Raw genomic sequence first — 23,307 nt, 5'->3', positions numbered from 1 at the left:
GGGATGGAGGTCACCTGGAGTGTTGCCCCCACCCTTTTGCATCACAGGGGCCACAGGACATACGTAAGCCCTTCTCCCCAAAATTAGAAATATATACTTATTAGTCTCTCTAAGTCTTTCCTTCAGATACACAGTCATTTTGGCAAATGTTTAAACGCAATGCCTGCAATCCCAAAAATGAAGATAGTATTGATGCTTTTCAATCAATCAATCAATGACACTTGTAAAGCGCGCTACATACCCGTAGGGTCTCAAGGCGCTGGGGGGGTGGGGGGGGGGTGCCGCTACTGCTCGAACAGCCAGGTCTTCAGCTTCTTCCTGAAGGAGAGGTGGTCTTGGGTCAGGCGCAGGTCGGTCGGAAGGGAGTTCCAGGTCTTGGCGGCCAGGTAGGAGAAGGACCTTCCTCCTGTAGTCGCTCTTCGGATGCGGGGGACGGCGGCGAGGGCGTGGTTGGCTGATCGGAGGTGGCGTTTGGGAGCGTAGAAGTTGACTCGGCTGTTGAGGTAGCTCGGGCCTTGGTCGTGTAGGGCTTTGTGTGCGTGGGTGAGGAGGCGGAAGGTGATTCTTTTGTTGACGGGGAGCCAGTGAAGGTCTCTCAGATGTCCGGAGATGTGGCTGGTTCGTGGGATGTCGAGGATGAGTCTGGCTGAGGCGTTCTGGATCCGCTGGAGTCTCTTCTGGAGCTTGGCGGTGGTACCGGCGTAGAGGGCGTTGCCGTAGTCCAGTCGGCTGGTGACGAGGGCCTGGGTGACGGTCTTCCTGGTCTCGGTGGGGATCCACCAGAAGATCTTCCGTAGCATGCGTAGGGTGTTGAAGCACGCCGAAGAGACGTTGTTGACTTGCCTGGTCATGGAGAGGGAGGAGTCCAGGATGAAGCCCAGGTTGCGTGCATGGTCTGTCGGTTTGGGTGCGGTGCCCAGGGCGGGAGGCCACCAGGAGTCGTCCCAGGCGGAGGGTGAGGGGCCCAGGATGAGGACCTCCGTCTTGTCCGAGTTCAGTTTCAGGCGGCTGGTCGTCATCCACTCGGCTACCTCTTTCATCCCTTCGTGCAGGTTGGCTCTGGCGGCGGTGGGGTCGTTGGTCAGGGAGAGGATCAGCTGGGTGTCGTCGGCGTAGGAGATTATGCTGAGGTTGTGTTTGCGTACGATGGCCGCGAGGGGGCTCATGTAGACGTTGAAGAGGGTGGGGCTCAGAGATGATCCTTGAGGGACGCCGCAGATGACTTCGGAGGCCTCTGACTTGTACGGTGGTAGGCGGACTCTCTGAGTTCTTCCGTCGAGGAAGGAGATGATCCATTCCAGCGCCTTGTCCTGGATTCCGATGTTGCTGAGGCGCCATACTAGGGTGCGGTGGCAGACCGTGTCGAATGCCGCGGAGAGGTCTAGGAGGATGAGGGCCGCTGTTTCTCCATTGTCCATCAGGGCTCGGATGTCATCGGTGGCGGCGATGAGGGCGGTCTCGGTGCTGTGATTGGCTCGGAAGCCGGACTGTGAGGGGTCGAGGGATCCGTTCGTCTCGAGGAAGGCGGCCATCTGCTTGTTGACGGTCTTCTCGATGACTTTGGCTGGAAACGGGAGGAGCGAGATGGGGCGGTAGTTCTTGAGGTCGGTGGGGTCCGCTGTTGGTTTCTTGAGTAGAGCGCTGAGTTCGGCGTGTTTCCAGCTCTCAGGGAAGATGGTGGTGTCGAAGGATGTGTTGATGATGTCTCGCAGGTGGGGTGCGATGACAGCGTCGGCCTTGTTGAAGACGTGGTGAGGGCAGGGGTCGGTCGGTGATCCGGAGTGGATGGAGTTCATCGTGCGGATGGTGTCTTCGGTGCTGATCGGGGTCCAGGCGTGGAGGGTGGTGGTGGGGTGTGGTTGTTCGGTCATGGTGTGCGTTGGTTGGTTGTAGAAGCTGTTGTGTATGTCCGCGATCTTGTTGTGGAAGTATGAAGCGAGGGAGTTGCAGAGGTCTTGCGATGGGGTGATGTTGTTGTTTCCTGCGCTGGGGTTGGAAAGCTCTTTCACGATGTTGAAGAGTTCCTTGCAGTTGTGTGCGTTGTTGTCCAACCGGTCCTTGAATGCTGTTTTCTTGGCGGCGCGGATCAGCTGGTGGTGTTTCCGGGTGGCAAGTTTGAAGGAGGTCCTGTTGTCCGGTGTCGGTTCCTTTCTCCAGACTTTCTCGAGGGCTCGGCAGTTCTTCTTGGAGCTCTTGAGTTCGTCGGTGAACTATGGAGCCTTCTTGCTGCCGGGTCTGCTAGGCGGGGTCCTCAGTGGGGCGAGTTCGTCCGCGCAGTTGCTGATCCACTTCGTGAGGTTGTCGGCGGCCTGGCTGGGGTTCGCTGAGCTGGCAGGAGGGTGCTGGCTCAGGGAGGTGGCGAGCTGGTCTGCTGTGATCTTGTTCCAGCTTCTGTGGGCGGCCTGTTGCTGGTGTTGGTGGGTCGTTGTTCTCTTGAAGGTGAAGTGGACGCAGCTGTGGTCCGTCCAATGAAGCTCTGTGGCGTGGCTGAAGTCGATGTCTGTGCTGGAAGAGAAGACTGCGTCGAGTGTGTGTCCGGCGAGGTGGGTGGGGGTGGACACCAGTTGCTTGAGTCCCAGGTTGGCGAGGTTGTCGAGCAGGGTGCTGGTGTTGCGGTCGTTGTTGTTCTCTAGATGGAAGTTGAGGTCTCCCAGGAGGATGTAGTCAGCGGAGGGGAGGGCATGCGGGCTGACGAAGTCGGTGATGTCCTCGCTGAATTGTGTGCGTGGTCCAGGGGGTCGGTAGATCAGGGTGCCTCTGAGGGTGGTGTTCGGGTTGGTGTGGATCTGGAAATGCAGGTGTTCGGCGCTGGTCAGGGTGTTGTCGGTGCTGGTCGTGAGACGGATGGTGTTCCTGTGGATGATGGCGATGCATCCTCCCATCTGGTTGGCGTTTTGGTCCCTCCGGACGATCTTGTAGCCCTCTGGGATAGCGATGGCGATGTCGGGAGCTGAGGAGGCGTTCATCCAGGTCTCTGTGAGGAAGGCAACGTCAGGGGCTGTGGCGTCTAGAAGGTTCCAGAGTTCGATGGCGTGTCTGTGGACGAAGCGGGTGTTGAGCAGAATGCACTTGAGGTGGGTGCTGCTGGTGTTCGACTTGCGGGTGCTGGTGCGAGGCTGGTCCGGATGCAGGAGAACTTGCAGGCGTGGCAGCTGAAAGGTCCGTGGGTACGTCGTGGAGTGGCTTGATGGCATTCTGGGAGTCGGCCGGTGTTGAGTGCGGTGAGGGTGGCGGCGGAGTACGTCAGGCGGGTCGGTCGGGGTCTTCGGGGTCCAGGGGTCCTGGCGCTGGTCGCGATCCGGTCGCGGACGGGCGCAGACGGGCTTACCTTTGGCGTGCCTTCGGCGCACAATCGGCGCGCCCGCTGCGCGTTCGCACGGTCGCCATTTAAAGGCGAAGTGCGCGGGTGGGCGGAGTAGCTGGGAGGCGGGAGCGGGGAGGGAACAGAAGAGAAAGGGGCGGGGCTAGTGGCGGTGGCGGGAAGCGGGAGCGGGGAGGGAGAGCGGAGGGCGGCGAGGTAGGCGGGCAAACAGGAAGGAGACAAGCACAAATGCCCAAATGGAGGGCTACACGAAGAAGAAACGGTACAAAAATAAACAGGCAACAATGCAGGTCAAAAACGGAGGCAAAACAGTTAACAAACTCTCATACGGCATACAAAGAAAAGCAAGCACAAATTACGGTCAAAACGGAGGCAAAACAGTTAACAAACTATCATACGGCATACAAGGAAAAACAAGCACAAATTACGGTAAAAAACCGGCGAAAACCAAGGGGAGCGCTCCAGGCGGCAGCGAGGCCGGCGCTGAGGCAGAAGGCAGGCACTGGGGCACACGCAGCAGCTGGTGGCCGTGCGGCGCGGGGGTGTCCCACAAGTGGGTTTTAAAAGGCAGCCAAATAACCAGGCCAACTATGGACTCATATGCCTTCAAGATGTGGCACAATGTATTTGGTGAGATGCCCTTGAGCCATTAAACATTAAAGCAGACTTATTCCTACTGCCAGTCAGAGTTGATCATATTTCAGGATTAATCATTTGGTATTTAAGTATGAAGAAGCCCCAATATGTTTCCTACTAGGACAGATGTTTTTAACCTTGTAACTTCTGTGGACCCCCACTGAATCATTACTGGGAAGGATCCAGGGTCGCTCACTGAATGATTTTTGGAAACCAAGAACACCCGATCTCAGCAATTTCCATAATTATGACCTCAAACAAAAAAAACAATAATACAAAAACAAGTATACAAGTATAACTCAAAAAATGCTCAAATATTGAACTATTTTGTGTAATTTACAATCAAATATAGAACAAGTTTTGACATTTTCAATTTTGATTCTTAATATATAGTGAGAGTTTATTAAACAGTTGTGGATCCCCAGGGGTCCTCGGACCAAAAGTTAAGAACCACTGTTCTAGGACATAAAGATGCTACCAAATGACTTCTTATCTTAATTGGGCTCCTTCAAGGAAACCATGTTAAGGTCAGAAGGAGACAAACACCAAACCTCCAACAGCCTTTTGGGTTAACCAGGGCGTAGGAAAGAGGTCTCTAGTGTCCCCATCCCTGTTATGTCTGTTTAATAAAGAAGTCATGGAAGTGCAGTATGGTGCATGAACAATACACCATGCACCTGTTTAAGTTCAACAAATTTCACGGAGCTATTTGGAGACAACACTACACCACAACACCACATCACTTTCCAAGGGCCCACTTTATAACTTGGTGGTCGGGCTGTCACACGCCAATGCAATGGAGTGCATTTCTCCAATGCCTTTGCTGGGGTCCCGACAACCACATTTTGAAATGTTCGTTGGGCTGACAGGCATTTCTAGCATTGACAGGAACCTCCCTCAAGACGGTTCCCACCAATGTATTGTAACTTTGCCGAACGGCTCCATCAAACATGATGGAGCCATATAGCAAAGTTACAATTTTATTTTTATTTAAACAAATAAAACCCCTTAAGTGGGATTTCGTTTTCGAAAATAAAAAAACAGTGCCTCTCTCACCGTAGGAATTATGCATTTTGGAGTTTTCACTATCCTTTACTGCCAGAGACTTCCTAGTGGTGACAGACAGTGAAAAGTGACCTGTATGTTCGCCCATCTAAAGTAGGGGGCAGACATACACGTTAGCAGGGCCATTGGAGGGGTGTAACAATGGCCGAGATGGAATAGTCTCTGCTGTCGTTACACTAAAGGTCCGCCCGCATTTAAATCGGGGGGAAGACCTTTGTGTTGGCAGAAAAAGTACTTTGTCACCGTTGTGATGGAAATCGGCCCCTAAGCCACCAATGGGTTATCAGAGGTGTCATCATGCTCTTTACTGAAAAAATGGGAGTTGTGCACTTTAGAGTATCATCAAAATCTATGAAAGTTGGCCACATGTTGCAGCTATCTTTGGTACAATCTATGGCGAAAGATTTTCGTGGTTTTGCAAGCATAGTCGGCTGCCAAAAGCAGAGAACATGTTTTTAAAAAGGCTGCTGAATCTTTCCAATAAGCACAGCAATAGTCCTATTAGATTTGAACAGGGTCCCCAAAAGTGTAAACACTATGGCCGTCATTAAAACTCTCATGTATTGGATTGGCACTTGGGCTACAGCTGGGTGGCCCTCCGTAGCATGGCACAGAGTTCTCACGTTTGCTGCATATTGATGAGCCTGAGATTTTTGCATTCATGGAATGAACCAAAGTTACTTTTGCTAAACGCCATGCCTGAAAAGGGTTTATTGGCAATGGATCAGGGCGGGTAAATGGAATAGTTCTTTGAATGGTCCCTTGACTAAAGAATCTGAGGCCAATTACGATGTCGGTCGGAAAGTGTCCAACCACTAGTCGGAAGCTTTCCAACTGTGGTTGAAGGCTTTCCAAGCAGCGCGGTCGATTTGCAGACCGAACGCCCGATTACGATGTCGGCGGTCGAAACATCAACCTGCTGGTCATTCCGACTCAGTTCCAACCGGCTCTCGGAGTCTTCTTGCTGGTCAAAACTGCACCGCAATCCCCTATGGAAGGCGCTTCTGCCATCGGGATTACGATGTTGGTTTCCCACAGCCTTACCGTGTGAGCTTTCTGCCATGGAAAGGCTGTCGGAAAGCGGCTTCTGCAGACTACAGTTGGTGGTCGAGAGGTCGCAGGAGACACTCAAAAGATTTTAGCTTTAGCTCATCTGTTGAAGAAGTTAGGGCACAATTAATCGACAATGGATGATTACCTTTCTCTTTCAATTTATTAAACTTAACTACCCTGAGGCAGACTTGCTTCTAAGCCTCTGTAATAGATTCACACACATGGCCTTCTGTTAAAGGTACTCCACCAAAACCATATTACTTAGGCTCACAATGTGGATAGTCACATTGATGCTAGGCTGTCCAATAATGCCTGGTAGTTAACATTTCTAACCTGAATTTTCTTCCTGAATATTCTGCAATCGAGTCTTCCTTTTATTGATTGCAGTCATCATATTTCAGTTATTAATGGCTTGGCCAAACCCAGGCTGCAGAATGGTAACTGTATATTTCGCAGTCCCTGAAAATGCTCTGCATCAACTACAGCTGTTTCAAAATGCATCAGCCAATTTTATTAGACACTGACCCATGTAGGCACACATCATCCTTATCTAGAAGGGCTTGCATTGACTGCGAATTTGTTAAAAATTATAGCTTTAGAGTCCGACATAGCGGGGTCTGCCGGTCATTAAAGGCCCACTCAAGCGTTAAAGGCACGAGCTGAAGGCGATGGACTTTAACAAGGGAGCAGACCTTTAATGACCGGTAGAGCCCACTACACGCTCCGGAGGGCTCTAAGGTAATTAGAACATTCCAACCCTCGAGGGCAGAATTTTCTAATTTGTAAAACAAAGGCTTCACGGAGACCGAGCAAGGTTGAAATACCCTCGAGCTACCGTGAAGCCTTTGTTCACAGCAACAGTGGTTAACAAACATTGGAATGATGATGCTCCAGGCTTGTAGTGTAGTTCCTATATTCCCAATAGGCTCTGCGCATTGGAATAACATAAACAGCAATGTAGACGTAGGACATGAGGTCATCTAGGTCTCTAATGAACTATGTTAGACTTAATTAGTTTTGCCAGTTAGTTCAGAGGTCCCTAGAAACGTTCTTGAATGAATAGGGAGGGGTTAACTTCCCTGATTTAGACAAGAAGGGATTAGCTTCTGACTACCATATAACATGACAACTTTTCTCCCCCAGAATAAGGAGTGTATCTCCAGAGTCGTGTGAAAACAATAAACAGATATTTCACTCAGTCAATCGTGCATGCTTAATTTCACCAGGGTGCGGAGAAATAGAGAGACGGGCGTTTTCAATAAAAGGTGTTATTTTATTGAGCAGTCTTCTTTCTCATGCAAGAGAAATGAATTGCCACAATTGCAATACTTATCATGAAGTAAAGTGCGTACAGTAAAAGGAGTATTATGAAATAATACTATAAAAGCATTGATATGGTTTCTTAGCCATATGATACTTTAAAACAGATAAAATATTTACATACATAAAACATTGACTAACGAACTCAACTGGTGCTTCTAAGATACGCCTACCCCGGTGTACCTGACCTAAGCCTAATACGTGGGAAGGAGTAAGCAAGTTGCAGTTTTAAGTTAAGTTAGGTTTTTGCCAAGAATCTGAATCAAGAATTCTCTCTAAGGTTTGAATCAGCTCCGTACCTTGGTTATAGAATGAAGGAGGTCTTGTATCTCGTTTCTCAGGACTCGATTTCCCAGTAACCCGCAAGGATGACTGGAAACACCGGAGCTGGATTTCTTGGCATGAGAAAAGGCAGCTTCTCCAGTGTGTCAAAGGGGAGGGGCGGCTTCCTTCGGCTCTTGCATCAGCTGGGCTTCGGATAAGTAGATAGCCGCTCTGCTCCACACCACCGTGTGTTGCTTAAGGCAAGTGTTGGTATATTTATACCTGGAAGGTGCTGTGTTTGACGTAAGGTTGGACATAAGACATCAATAAAAGATGTCACTAAGAACTGACTGTATCTTTAGTGCTCGCAGGAGTTCAATGAAAAATCAAAACAAAGACATGGGGAATTCCCAGGTTGCTGAAAGTTTGGTGTGTCGAAAGAACTCGTTGTGCTCTCTAGGAATCTAAGGAAGTAGCCTTGCCGTATTTGGGCTGCGTGGGCTATGACTCAATATGGGTAAGATTCTTATGCCTTCATTAGGACATGATTTATCATAACCGCATAAGAGCATGAATCAGGAATATTTAATTAGGGTCCTAGATAAATTCTCAACAGGCTTCTCAGGGCCATTAGAAGCCCAGAGCACTAAAGTGTCTTCAATGAAGCGCTCAGCATTCCAATGTTCTAACCCTCTTTAAACTCACAATGATTGTACACAAATCATGTCACAATGATTGACTTGAAGACATTCTTGTCATTCAAGCTTGAATAGTCTCTTCCCTCTGCTCAACCCTTCCTGCTAACTATTCTCAAAGTCTTGCACAGTATCTTATAGCGAAAGAGCATTTTCAGTGGTGGCAGCTACTGCTAGGAATTGTTAACCCCTAGATCGATGATCTGAATCTGCTTTAATTAATATTTAAATTTAGGAAATTGCTAAAAATATATATATTTACACTATGAATGATGCTGTTATGAACTTGGGCTTTGTAAACAGCCTACCATAGACATAGAACCTGCTATTCTTCACCTTGTACACAAACAATATAGCCAATGCAGCCATTACGGATGTATCAGGGACAGGAAGTAAGCAGGGTGCCACTCCTTTACATACTTCCATTTGTAATCATGGCACAAACCTCCAATGTCCTAACATTTTAATTTAAGATCACGGAAACCAATTGTGACACAAACAATATAAAAAAGCAATAGCGCCCAAAATGTTGGTGTGGGGACTCCTAAATTCCAAGGCAAAGAAAGCACATTTAATTTGGGGGATTACCTCAATAGAAATAAAAGATAAGAGGTTTCATATACCAGGGTGCAATAGTTGGTTACCCATTAACTCAGAATACACACAAACCAGACACAACCAAGAGAGTGGAAATAGAAGCACAGGAAGTTACAAGATTTGCTAACCAGTAGTAGGCAGGCATTCAGACCTATAACTCCGAGAGAATAATGTGAAAGCATGCTGCTTTATGGTGTTAAACTGTGTAGTTGAATGCCCCAGATATCAGCTGGGCAGTGCTCAGGCAAATGCTGAGGTTACATGTTATTGATACTATTTGGAAGCCCATAGCATCCTCCTTTAAGTCAGTTGTGTCATCACTCCCAGGATCTGAACATGCAGTGAAACGGTGACGTTCTATGTAGTCAAAAGCAAAGAAGCTGGGGGCGTGGCTTGAGCGCCGCACAAGATGGCGGCTTGACTCCGGAGCTCCGCTGTTCGAGCGCCGACACCAGCGATTTCCTCAGCATTTCCCGGACTTTCGCGGACGCCACTAACATTTTTGAACTTCGGAGCATGAGGTGAGCAGAATGATATCAGCTGCGTCCCTCTACTCCGTTCCAATGCGCACTTTCAATTAGTGACGCGGCTCGCTATTTCGGCGGCCGCCATTTCCTCACCTTTTGCCGTGATTCTCCCTCAGTCGGCAAATGTTGTTTTTTACGCCACAGCGCTTCCTCTATGCACCTCGAGGTTATGAGCCTCACTAATATGCGCATTTACCTGATAACTCCTCAGCAGGAACCTTTCTTCTTTGTTTTTTCAAGCTCAAGTGCCTTTTTCCTTCACGCTGCTTAGCGTTCTACGTTGCACTAACCTAAAGAGCACCGCTTCTCACAGCAATTTACCTCACAGGATACTGACATGCCTGCAACAATGTTCCTTCTTAAACGTGATAAATGCAGTTCTCTTCCTCATGACCAGTGACTTTTATGTTCAACACATCGTCTGAATCCACTGTTCATTCTCCTCACTGCTAAACCGGTCCTTGTGCTTGGACTTTCAGTTTCATGTGGTGACATTTTTGTGGCGCATTTCTATATTCTTCTATCTTGTGAAGGATTTCCTGCAAAGGGGCTGTGTGTGATACAAATAACTTTTGCTCCTTATATCACGCATTATTATTCGTTATTCTATATCATCACACCAAAGAGTGCCTTCCTCACAGAACCTTTTTTCTTAGAATCTGGGGTAGCACTGCTATTTTTCTCCCTTGCCTTATATGGGGAAGCTGCGCACCCTCAAGCTTACTGCTTCTAAGACCAAACCACGTCATTCCTCAGATTCTGATTCCACGACGCAGACCATGGATGACTCTGTCTCCCTTAAACCGTCCCGGCCGGGAAGACGAACAGAAGCACGCAGGACGTCCGCGATTAAAGCGCCCAAGGGCTCACAAAGAGGATCTCCCTCGTACAGCGGGTATCTTTGGATTACAACTCCCTGAACCCATGCTGTAACTAAATCGTGTAAAAGCCTGATTAAAAGAGACCGAAGTTGGAATTGAATACATCACTACTGCGTGCAAACGTACTAGCTTTTTAACCATTTCTACCAGCCATTTAGCTGGAGATCTCCCTGAGTCTGAAAGACGTATTTACGCCTCATACTACTAACTTTTGACTAAAATTATTTGGGAAACGTTATTACTGTCCTGATGAAGGCGGATTAAAATGAATACACCGCCGAAACGCGTCGACGCCTAAGGAGCGAATCTGGGAATACAAACTAAGGAGGAATTCAAAATCGTTGTCTTTTGATTGAGTTCTGTCCTTTTTCCCTGTATACTCCTTTTTTACTTGAATGTAGTTTTTATTGATTATTGCACCGTCCTTGTGTGTTTCCCAATTTTTGTTTTTATTTAATGTAATGTATCCTTAATAAATTGTTTTTATAATTTGAAATATTTTTAGAGTGTTTTCACATACATTGTCAGTTTCATCTGTCTACATTGCTTCCGTGTGGTATGTGGGTTGCTTAAATGGTTGTTTGTATGCTTGTAAGTACTTATGTACTATTGTTACTTTACCCAAAGGGAATTTCTTTCTGACTAACGTCAATTGTGGAACCCTATCCCTTTGGTTTCGGGGTCCCTCTCTCTTTTATTAGAGCTACTTCAAGTACTTTCAGCAGCAAAAGCTAAGAAACAAGTTATGTGGGAAGGTCACCGTTTATATCTTTCTCAAGATGTAGCTAAAGTAACAGCTGACCGTCGGAAACAGTTCCTTGATTTACGACCACGACTACAAGATCTTGGTGCCAGATTTGGTCTGCTTCACCCTTGCTTCTTCAAGGTCACTTACAAAGACAAGACAACAACTTTCGAAGATCCACAAGTCCTTGAAGAATTTCTCCGTCACCATGAAACCGTCAACATGGACACTGCAAGACCTGTTTAATTGTTCATGTTTTCTCCTGTTTGACTAAAGTGTTTATCTTTTTGTTACCCTGCTATACCTAGTTTCTGTTTCCTCCATCCTACTGTACACACCTAGTCCTAGTATATTTTGTACTAGTACTGCGCAGTTTATATATTTGGTTTTTCTTATGTCTCTCTAACATCCTCTTTTCCATTTTTGTCTTCTTACAGATCCTCTCCTCATGTTCTCCACCCCGGTGTATTTTTGCTCCCTTCAATTGAACCTACGCTGGTTCCTCAGGTGTTCGATGGCGTGAGTTTCTGTTGTCGATGTCGTCCTCTTCTGGCGTCGTCACCCCTCATTTCTCTTCTGTATTTGTTGGTATGTTTCTACATTTTTCTAACTTTCTTCTATTTTTTCTACTGTTCTTTCTTTCTATTTTCTTTCTTTATTCTTTTCTCTACCTTTCACTTACCTTATTCTCGATCTTTTCTCTTGATTTATTTCTCTTACAGACTCTTTTTCGCATTCTTATTACTTCTCTCCTTTCCTCTCGACTCATTTTCTACTTCTACTTCATCATCTCTTTTATATCATTCTCTTGATAATTTATATTCTGAGTAGTTACCTGGAATGTTAAGGGTTTAAATAACCCCATTAAACGTCAAAGAGTTTTAACACATTTGACTAGGCTTAAAGCCGATGTAGCCCTCCTCCAAGAATCCCACCTTACAGAAACGGAGGCTATCAAACTTAAACGTTGTTGGGTGGGTCATGTTTTTCACTCTCCCGCTTTAGGTAAGAAAAATGGTACAATTATATTATGTCATAAAAAGTTAACTGTTTCAGTTCTATCTCAAGAATGCGATGTTAATGGTCGTTGGGTTCTCATTAATCTTCTTATTGATAAAATTCCTTTAGTTATTTTCAATGTTTATGCTCCTACAGGTGTTGATAAATTGTTTTGGCCTGCTATTTCTGATAAGCTTGTAACTCTCAATGAACAATATGTTATTTTTGGTGGTGATTGCAATCAAGTTCTTGATTCCTTTTTAGATAGGAATTCAAAAGTTAAATTTGTTCCCTCCAAAATGCATTCCCAATTTGTCACATCTATACGGAACAATGCTTTAGTTGACATTTGGAGGCTATGTAATCCGGACCTTAGAGAGTACACTTTCTATTCCCCCACTCACCACTCCCAATCCCGTATTGATTACCTCTTCCTCAGCAAACCCCTAGCACAACTTGCTATTCACTCAGATATAGGCTCCATTTTAATTTCCGACCACGCTCCCGTTTTTGTGGATATTGACCTTATCCCCTTCTCCCCTCACTCAGGACGCTGGAGATTTAATAACTCCCTACTCCTTGATTCCAACTTTTGCACCCGTTTTAATTCCTTTATCACCGAATTTTTTACACTTAACCATCTTCCAGAATCCTCCTTTGCCATGGCATGGGATTCATTTAAAGCGGCTGCAAGGGGATTTATCATTAATTTTGTTTCTCAAAAGAAAAAACAATCTATCTCTAAATCAACTCAACTTTTAGATAAAATTAAGAAGCTGGAATATGCCTATTATAACTCTAACTCTGAATCTTCTCTTCGTGAATTTATATCCGCCAAATTTGACTTTAATAAATATACCACCAATTCAGCCTCAAATTCTCTTCTTAAATGCAACTCCCGCTATTACGGTGGACAGAACAAGATGGGCAAACTTCTTGCCAATTATCTCAAGGTACGAAAAGAAAGAACTAAAATTGAATCCTTACAAGGCCCAGCTGGTGTTTCTTTATTTAAAGACAAGGACATATTAGCTCAATTTGTTTCGTTCTACCAAACTTTATACACTCCCGAATCTAATCCTGACCCTATTGATCTTCTTACTTATTTTCAAGATATTCCCTCTCCGGATTCTTCTCATATTGACTTCCAATCATTAGATTTGGATATTACCCTTTCTGAAATCTCACATGCAGTCTCTATCCTTCATCGCGGTAAAGCACCTGGGCCCGATGGTTTTACCATTGAATTCTACAATCACTTCTCTTCCCTTCTTCTTCCTAAACTACTTTTGTTATTCCAATCCTTTGCGGCTTCCGGATCTTCTCAGGGAACTTTCCAAGAAGCATTAATATGTTTAATACCTAAACCAGATAAAGATCATACCCTCTGTAAAAATTATCGTCCTATATCCCTAGTAAACACTGATTATAAAATTTTCGCCAAAATTATAGCTCTTAGATTAGATCCCCTACTACCGGAACTTATTGGCCCTGAGCAGTCTGGATTCGTTAAAGGTCGTTTATCGTCGGACAATTCTCGTGTTTTCTTTAACATTTTGAGTAAAGCCGCCTCCCTCTCTACTCCCCTTGCTGCCATCTCTCTGGACGCCGAAAAGGCTTTTGATAGAATAGGCTGGGATTTTATGTTTCAGGCACTTCGTTGGTTTGGTTTCCCTCCTAAATTCATTTTTCTTATTTCTTTACTTTACTCTAGCCCCCATGCTTCAATCTTTGCAAATAGTATGACTTCCGATTACTTTCCCCTTCAAAGAGGGGTGCGTCAAGGATGCCCTCTATCCCCACTTTTGTTTATTCTAGCTTTAGAACCCTTTTTAACTAAGATTCGACTTGATGATAATATTACTGGTTTTCATTATGGTTCTCAAAAACAAGCTAAATTATCGGTATACGCAGATGATATTTTATTTTACTGCTCAAACCCCCAAACAACTCTTCCCTCCTTCCTTAATCAAGTTTCCTCTTTCTCAACTGTTTCAGGTTATCGTCTTAATACTGACAAATGCGAAATTTTACCCTTAAATCCTTTATGTCAAAAACATCTCTTTGACTCCTCTGGCTTTTCCTGGCAGTCCTCTAAGATTAAGTATCTGGGTGTTTGGTTCGCTCCTCGTCTTCCTGATACACTTAAATTTAATTTCGAATCTCTCTCTAATAAAATTACTACATCAATTATCCGTTGGAATCCTCTCTTCCTTTCTTGGTGGGGTCGTTTGGACTCCATCAAAATGATGTTAGCACCTTTAGTTCTCTATACTATTTCCATGATTCCCATTCGTATTCCGGATCATTATTTCAAATCGATAGACTCTCTTCTAGTAAAATTTTTGTGGAAGGGTAAAAAATCTCGAATAGCACTCTCTTCTTTGAAAAAGGATAAATCCCTCGGTGGAGTCAAATTCCCTAACTTTAAATCATATCACAATGCTTTTTCCTTAAAACAAGCCATGCGGTGGCTTTCTTCCGATCTTCCTCACATTCCTCCTTTATGGCTCACGTTAGAATCTTCTTTTCTTCATCCTTATGAATTCACAGAAGTTCTCTCCTTTTCCTCTAATGTATCATCTCTTCATTCCCCCATCATTTCTCACTCCTGTTCTCTTCTTCGTCCCTATTTACTGTCCACATACCCCTCTGCTTCCTCTACTCACACCCAACCTATCTGGCATAATAAACTCCTCAAAATCCGTAACCGCTCATTATATTGGAAAACCTGGCATTCTCTTGGTTTAAAATGGATCTCCCAACTTCTTTCAAATACTCAACCTCTTCCTTTTCAAGACCTTCAAACACAATTTTCGCTGCCTTCCTCTTCCCATAAGCAATATTTATCACTGATTCCTTCCCTTACCCAATACCTTGCTTTGCTCCCGATTACCAACTCTATCCCTGTCGCACATCTTTCGATCTCTAATGCCCTCGATCAATCCCTTTCTGCTTCATTTATCTATAAATCTCTGCAGTCTTCTACCGATCGTACTAAATCTAAGGTTGAGTTGGCTTGGGAAAAAGATTTATCTCAAATTTGGTCCTTCACTTTATGGGATAAAATCTGGTCCAAGGTTCACAGTACATCCAGAGCTGCTAACACTACACAAACTTTATTCTTTATTTATAACCGTACACTTTTCACTCCATCAACTCTGTCATCATTCTCCCCAGACACTCCCTCCACTTGTTGGTCCTGTCCATGCCCCGTAGCTGATTTGAAACACATGCTATTTGAATGTCCTCATATTTTACGTTTTTGGCACTTGGTTTGGTCCCACTTGCAAAAGATTTTCAACTTTACTTTTTCTTTTTCCGTCATTCACATTTTCCTAGGTTCTCTTTCTCCTGCTTTCACCGGGTCACACCACAAACATAAATTACTTGACCTCTTAATAGCCATTGTTTTTCACCATATTACATCACATTGGAAACAGGCTAAAGATGTTTCCTTTACTGCTTGGTGGAACGCAGTTTGTTTTAATCACCGTCTAGACACTAATTTTGTTTCCCCCATTTCCTTAGCAATTAAACGTGACCTTTTATGGCTCCCCCTTACCGAATCTTTGTCTAAGATTGCCAGACCTCCTCCCACCTCTCCATTACGTAATGTTGAAGTTCGTAAACCACCATGTTTGCATTTTCTTATTTGCTTATAATGTTTCTTCATTGCATCTAATGTTTTATCATATTATTTATATGCTTTTCTTATTCAAGATGATCCCTCATTCCTTTATGTTCCTGACATTTATTGCATATCTTATTTTTATGTATGAGATAGCTTTAATAAGTTTTCATCATTTTGTAAGAGAGATTTTTAGTTTTTCATAACTTCTGATTGTTTCTTCATTTTCTGCCTTTGTCTGTTCTTATTTCAATAAACTTCAAACTTAAAAAAAAAAAAAAAGCAAAGAAGCTGAGCAGTGACCAATTACCTTGTGGAGAAATGCTGTAACATATTGGCAATGTTAGACTTGCCAACTCGACATAAATAGTTGTTAAAGATTGTGCATGTTAGACAATTCCCAAATATCACTTTGCAGGATAGAGATTAGTCCGTGCCTACAAACAGCAAAAAGCTTCCTGAAATAAAATACACAGAGCTAAGATAAAAGAACATTGAATGAAAAGACTAAGGGGCTTATTTATGTATTAGGGGGCAGAGTACTTACCACCACCATTGCGGAGTACTTTACTCCCAACGTGGCGAGGGTACTCCTCCTGCCAAATTTAGAGATCTCCGCTGCTCCTGCATACATCACTTGCGTTTTCAGGAACCTCCAACACAGGCGTTCTTGGTAACACATTGCAAGTTTGATGGTCGGCTCCTGGAGCCCTAATTCAAATGTACATTTAAAAAAAAAAATGTAAATCCCTAATCAGAATTTCCTTTTTGAAAATAATTGTTTTAAATGACACCTTTGCCATAGAAGCATTCTCTCACGGCATGGTGGTCATTTAAACGTTTTCACTGCCCCTTTCAAATGGATTTTTATTGGTCCGTGATGGGCAGTGAAAATGGGCCACATGTCCGCCCTCTAAATCGAGGGGGGCGGACTTATGGCAAACCTCTGACGGCCCTTTCTCCGTTGGGCCATCGGATGTGTGTAGGCAGAGGAGATGGATCAGTCTCCGATGTCTACATACTGAAGGTCTGCCCGACTCTAAATGAGGCAGACGGTTTTCAGGTCACTGGAAAGGATACTCAGTCGAAACGAAATACCCTTTCCACCAACAAATATATCAGTCAGTAAATGACCTGTTGTAGAAAATAATTTTGGTACTCGCTTGCATAATGCAACTGTGTAACTCAGAATTAAAACAAATCTGAGGAAAGATCACTCTGTTGTTTGGCTAGATATTGTATGCTTGACACAAAGGACCACAGAAAAATATGGGACATTGCAGAGACCAACAGATGTGGCTGTAACCCCCACCAAAACCAAAATCTGTATCATATAGTTTTGTTTGCCATTGCTAGAGAACCAAAGGCCCGGCATGCTAATCCTTGCATTACTGGGTCTGTTGTCTGGACCAAAGGCTCTATCTGTGGCGGCTCGTCGAGGGAGTGCTGCTGGGCGGTAGGGTGGGGGAGGGGCAAGGTGGGGGGTAGTAAACTTTGGCATACTGCCGAACCGAGTTAAGTACATTAATAAATAAATAAAACTAATTACATTGTGCTCGCTGCATGGCTGGTTTTGGGCCCCTAGGAGCCGTTTTTGTTACAGGTCTGTAGCTGCAAAATCGGCCCTGTGACAAAATCGGCCGAAAACCGGCCCTGGTAAAGAGCTCGGTGGCACCCCCAACCCCCTGGGGGCCGGCCGAGCACATTGCCAGGGCCGGTTTTGGTTCCCAGTCCGGCCCTGATGGCAATCATCAAGTGAGGGTCTTTTCCATCCCACACACTGGTAAAGATAACAGGTTCGTTTTTAATGTGATAAACCATTCAGAATCCCTGTTTTTATTTCACAAGCTTACAGTGCAATACAGCACAGCATGTTTGGAGAATTATAATGTGGCACAGACGTAGTGGCAGAAAATGAGGCAGGATGCATAAAGACATGGCTCGAATAAAACACATTCATTTTGCCAATGCTCGTTTATGCTGGGTTCTCAGTCTTTGAACCCTCATAGGAACTATAGGCCTTATTTAAAGCTTGGTAGACATGATACTCTGTCAAAACATGGTGCTTTCCCTATCCACATTATTATAAATGCAATAGGCTACAATGTACTTGTAATATGACTGATGTGACATCCGCCATGTTTGTGATGGAGAATTCTGTCCACTAAACTTTCCATAAGACCCTATGTGACAAAGAAGAGTGAGACTAAAAACTTGAGCATTAGATACCTTTCTAATGTTCATCTTCATAAAAGCATATGTACTGCACTAAAAACTGCTCAAAGCATCTAAGCACTGCTTTGGGTAAGGATGCCTTTTGTGGTAAAATGAGCAGGAGGACAATGGTGAATTGAAGATCAAAAACATTTTTTTTCAACTTTGATCTTGAGATTGGGATTCCTAATATATCTACTCATTCACTATGACTATGACTAAGAGGTCCTGTACCTGTGACATCACCAGTTGCCAAATCTTTTAAAAACACACCGGGGAGGGATCGTGAGAACATACGTGTGGGTTAACAACCATGAAGGTCGGATCAGGAAAGTAAAAATGTTTGTTCTTGCTCACATGCCCTCACAGTGGATACTTAGTGCTGAATCCCAATACTGATGCTTCAAGAGACAAGGTCTGTTAGTGTGTGAAACTTATAACCTGAAGCCAAGGAAGGCTTAGTGCAGTTGTCCATTACAGAAGCCTCCGACAGAAGGTCAAAGGCTGATTATATATATATTTCAACTTAAAGTTGAAGAAAAATATTTTCATGAACTTGGAAGGAGGATAAATAGGCTCAGGCATAATACATTATGCTTACTGTGCTTAATTTTAAGGGATGAACGTTGTCTTTTATAACATAACACTAACAGGGGAGCATAGAATTAGATACATCTAAGTCAGTCGCTCCTCAAAAAATGTATATGCTACAAGCTACAAATGGGATCTTCTGTCAATTGCCCCCTCTCCAAAACATGACTCTAAAAGAGAAGAGAACTGAGGCAGAGGAAGCACTGCCTTGCAGAATAGAAAACAGTCAAATGTGGTCCCTGGGAGCCACCAAACCCTGGGTCCCTGGGCACATGGTGTTTGCCATGGACAACTTCAAACAGGAGGGCACCATTCTTCACAGTTTGTCACCCCCAATGTGGCTTACCTATAGCACAAAGGAGAGGTTATCAAGAAGCTAGTGAGAGTCCAAGGAATGCTTAGCTTCAGTACAGAGGTCAATAGCAGATCTACGCTGGGTAGGCATATACCCTTTATATTGACTTGCTAAATAGGTGTGAATGTGGTGCTATGTATTTGGAAACAACTGATCGTGAGGTTAGACTGAGGCCATTTGGGAGAAATTCAACTGGGAAACCAACCAACAATCTCTGGATAAACCCACACTCATGAAGAAGGGTTGTGTGAAGGTCTTTTGTTTAAGATTTCAGGGATTGCATTGATGCCAAGTCAAACGTGAGGCACCAAGTTAACATTGTGGCTCTGCTTTCAGTATAAAGGGACCTCAAAGCACTGATTTCATTCCTGAATCTGTGATCCAAGTAGGCAGGTTCTCACAGTCGTATGCTGGCAATGCATCTCCGAATGATCAGGAGCAAGACACAGCCTACTGAGAAGAGGAAAGACTAGATTAAATGTGTTATTTTAGTTTTTGGAAGAGCTGACCCACCCAAGGTCTTCACCACCACTAATCCTAAAGTCCTGATAACAAATATCCTGGTTTATAAATGTTCTTCTGTAACAAATTGCAGCCACATGCTCACAATAAAATAAACAATTCATAGTCTTTTTCAGTAGACTTTACTTAGCATGTGGCCAAGAACTCGGTACAGAAGCAAGTTCTTACAAACACATACAGAAGTAGAACACTCTGACTGGCATGATATCACTGATAATCTCACCAATCAAAGGGATCACACAGGATACCTTACACCTCCTTTATTGCTCACTACAGATACCAGACACATGCACAGACCACCCAGCACACACAGCTGAACGCCAATACATAGAAATCTTTGATACTACTTTTGACACTAGAAGCATTACTTTGTACATCAAAGCACTACAGTGCAGGAGACATCTTCAAGAGAGTCACCAAGTCCAGTAAGGGATTATACATACAAAAAGCAAGCATGACCACAGACAGAAAGAATGGGGATATCTTTCGCCATAAAAATAATCTGTGCTTGGACAGAATGTTTTTTTATTCTAGCTAATGCATTAGTAGCAGTTGGGTGCATTGAGCGAGAGCTCAAAAAGGGTGGAGCAATAAGTTGGGGTGCAGACTGTAACTGCTAAGGCGGAGGAGTGTCGGCCCACTGCCTTTAGCAGTGAAAGAAAGAAAAAATAAAATGATAATAACTTGTGTCATTATCAATTTATTTGTTCCTGCTGTGCTGTCTCGGCAGGGCGGGCAGGCGGATCAGCTCTGCTCCCAGAGCAGGGTGAGGAGTGATGGGCACTATGTAAGTGTGCATGAATGTTTGTCCGACCCTCTTGGGCCAGCCAAACATTCATGCACACTTTACATGTTGTCCATGCAGGCTGCATTACAACCTGTGTGGAGAACATGCCCAGGCTCCCATTCCCTGGCTGAGAGCCGAACCACGGCGCTCAGACCAATAGGCGCCTGGGTGCTTCCTGATTCCTGTTTCCACAGAAGAAGCCAGGTAGAGGATGGAGGAGAAGCAGCGGCGGCTAACCAGCTGCTAGCCGGCATGTAAATGATTTTTTTATTTTATTTTTTTAACTCTCCTCCATCTTTTTCCCCCTCCCCGCCCCACTGCTGCTTCCCAGAGCAGCCGCCACTGGACTGTAAACATTGCACTTGAGACTCTAAGGTTAAGCCGGAGTGGGAGCATCTGATTCACACCACTGGCTTCAGGATAATTATTTTACACAAACCACTTTACAGATTAAAACACTGCACCCCAAGAGACATCTGCAAGAGACTCAGGCAGGTAAAGAATACAAAATACAAAAACATAAGCCTGGCCCTAGACAGACACAAAGAGCCAGGAATGTCTGCAGCATATGCCTGAGGCTGCTACCAGTGCTCCAAGAGTGAGCAGGTGTAGGCTGGGTGTATGACACCTACCATGCTCAGCAGTGAGGAATTCCTTTCTGCACCACGTATGCCTTCACATTGAAGAAAAAACTTTTCATGTGGCTGTTCATGCCAGTACTTTACATAACTATGGGCCGGGTGTATGTAGGTTTTTTGATTTTGCAAACGCCCCGATTCGCTGTATAGGGTCATTTGAGACTGAAAAAAAGCCTTTTTACAAGTACCAAACCAATTTTGCGATTCTGTAACCTATTACCGAATCGCAAAAGGGGTTTACAATTTGGTATTAGGATTGGGTGTATTAAGGGCGTCCCTTTCTAATAGCAACTCACAGCGGTATGTGTGAATATTTTGCGACCGTAATTAAGTCACAAAACATTTGAATTTTACCATCTACTTCAAGTAGGTGGTAGTAACCCATTCACAAACAGGAAGGAGTCCCCCAGGGGACCCCTTCACCTTTGTGAATGTATGTGAAAACATTTTTTAGGAGCAGGCAGTGGTTCCATGGACATCTGTATACTCTTTAAAAATTGTAAGACAATTTTTCATTTTTGTTTTTGAAATGTATCCCGTTTTCCTTTAAGGAAAACGGGCTGCATTAAAAAAAAAAAAAAAAAAAAGAAATACAAAACATTTTAAAAGCTGGTATCAAAGAGACGGCAGAGAGGAAGCAGTGCTATGCAGGGGCTAACTGTTTCCTTTAAAAATGGACAGAGACAGCTTCCTCAGTGATATGCCCTGAGTGATCTCCTTCTTAAAAAGAAAAGGTCATCACTACCATTACTGCAGCAGGGTCATTGGCCAGGGATGGGAGGAGCAACTTCACCCCTGTTATGGCAGTATTCCCAGCAATAAAGGGGAATTAAGGCCAATTTGCCTTGCTAGCATTAGGGCCCAGGAGACCCCTGCCAAGCAGAGAACAAGGCCCAAGCAGCAGACAGGGGTGCTTTCCTCCCTTTTTTACACACAAAAGGACAGATGTGTTGCTTTGGGCCTCCAGTCTAAGTGTGATGGCTTAGTAGAATGGACAAAGTAGACAGACTACTTCACTTGGCATTAAGTATGATTGGTGCCGCAGGTGCTGTGGCACTAGGGCCCAGGGGTGTGATGGACCAAATAAAACCCAAGTATGGCTGTTTTACCATCCTTCCTTGCTTGTATTATGGCCCAGTGCACCCTGGTACTTCTAGTGTTAGTCTGGACCCCAGGTCAATGGCCTAAGGGAGGGGGAAATTGAAACACAGAAGACACCATCGCTGGCCCTCATAGAGATGGGTGATATGGGGATGAAGGGCAATGTTTAAAAAAAAAAAAAAGGCCAGAGAAGACTTCATAAGGTAGTTGCTATTATTAGTGAAATTAGTGGGGTGGCACTAAGGCTCAAGGGTATGAGAGGCCCACTGCATCACATTTATGACTGGCGTAGTTTACAAAATTGGAATTTGGGTAATTTTCCTTGCTAATGTTAGTACCGCGTGCACATTGCTGCAAAGAGGGGAGCAACATGTGGGTGCTCATTTTGTGAAATGGACAGATATCCTGTTTTAAGATAGGGGTGATGGTCAGACATCGTGGGGAAGGAGATGAGGCAACCTAGTACTCAGGGCTACGTCTATCATTATTGCAGTAGGTTCAGTTACACTAGGGCTGAGAAGTGTGAGGGGCCCACAATATCCCAATTATGGGGAGCAGTGTTTTATGGTCAAATGTCTGTTTTTGCTTGATATCCTTAGTATAGATCATGAGCTACAGAAAAAGTACCCCTGAAATTATCTCTTTTTTTTTATTTTACAGAGTTTTATATAGTGCAAACTTGACCCGAAGGTATTGGGTATTCGAGCGCCTTACATAGCACCAGTTGCGTTACATGGGCACACATTCATTTTTGTTAGGCATGGGGAGATTAAGTGATTTGCCCAGAATCACAGGATGTTCAGCGTTGTTGTCGAGACTCAAACTCAGTTCCCCAGATTCGAGGTTGACTGCCCTAGCCGTTTGGCCAACTCCTCTCCCCTCTCATAAACCGGCTCCTCCACTCAGCCCTGGTATGCCCACTCCGCCAATTCTTGGCATACATTTTTGGAGGTGGGCTGAAATCAAAAAAAGTTCTTTGGGGTTGGTCAGTGGAAAAAAAGTTTGAAGACCTCTGCTGTAACCCTTTCCTGCTGCTCTCAGCTTCATGTTTCTTGCTGAGCAGTCAGGAAAGAAACCAAACCGTTAATGTGGTGTGGCGAAGCAGCACCTTGATACTACACTGTTGTCTGGTTCTTCATCTGCTGGTGAACTCTAGACATATATTCGTGTAGGTAGGTAGTGGTGTAACCAAATTCCTCATGCTTGCTGTCCAATACAACCAGCCAGTACGCACCTTCGCCCACACCTGCACAAACTACCCTGTAGCAATACAATGAAATGTGTGGAAATGTTGTTTCCCGACTGTCTTGGTCATCCCTGTGCCTCACACTATATTACAGGTTGTGTTTAATTCAGCCAGTGCT

General features: G+C 44.6%; 1 protein-coding gene across 1 annotated transcript in view; it reads right to left on the bottom strand.

Moving 5' to 3' along the window:
• Positions 1-23,307, bottom strand: part of EFEMP1 (EGF-like fibulin extracellular matrix protein 1) — a 582,872-nt gene that overhangs the window by 516,649 nt on the left and 42,916 nt on the right. The window lies entirely within an intron of this gene.

The sequence above is a fragment of the Lissotriton vulgaris genome, chromosome 6 (assembly GCF_964263255.1).
Source record: "Lissotriton vulgaris chromosome 6, aLisVul1.2, whole genome shotgun sequence".
NCBI classification, from domain to species: Eukaryota; Metazoa; Chordata; class Amphibia; order Caudata; family Salamandridae; genus Lissotriton; species Lissotriton vulgaris.
This window is presented reverse-complemented; position numbering and strand designations above follow the sequence as displayed.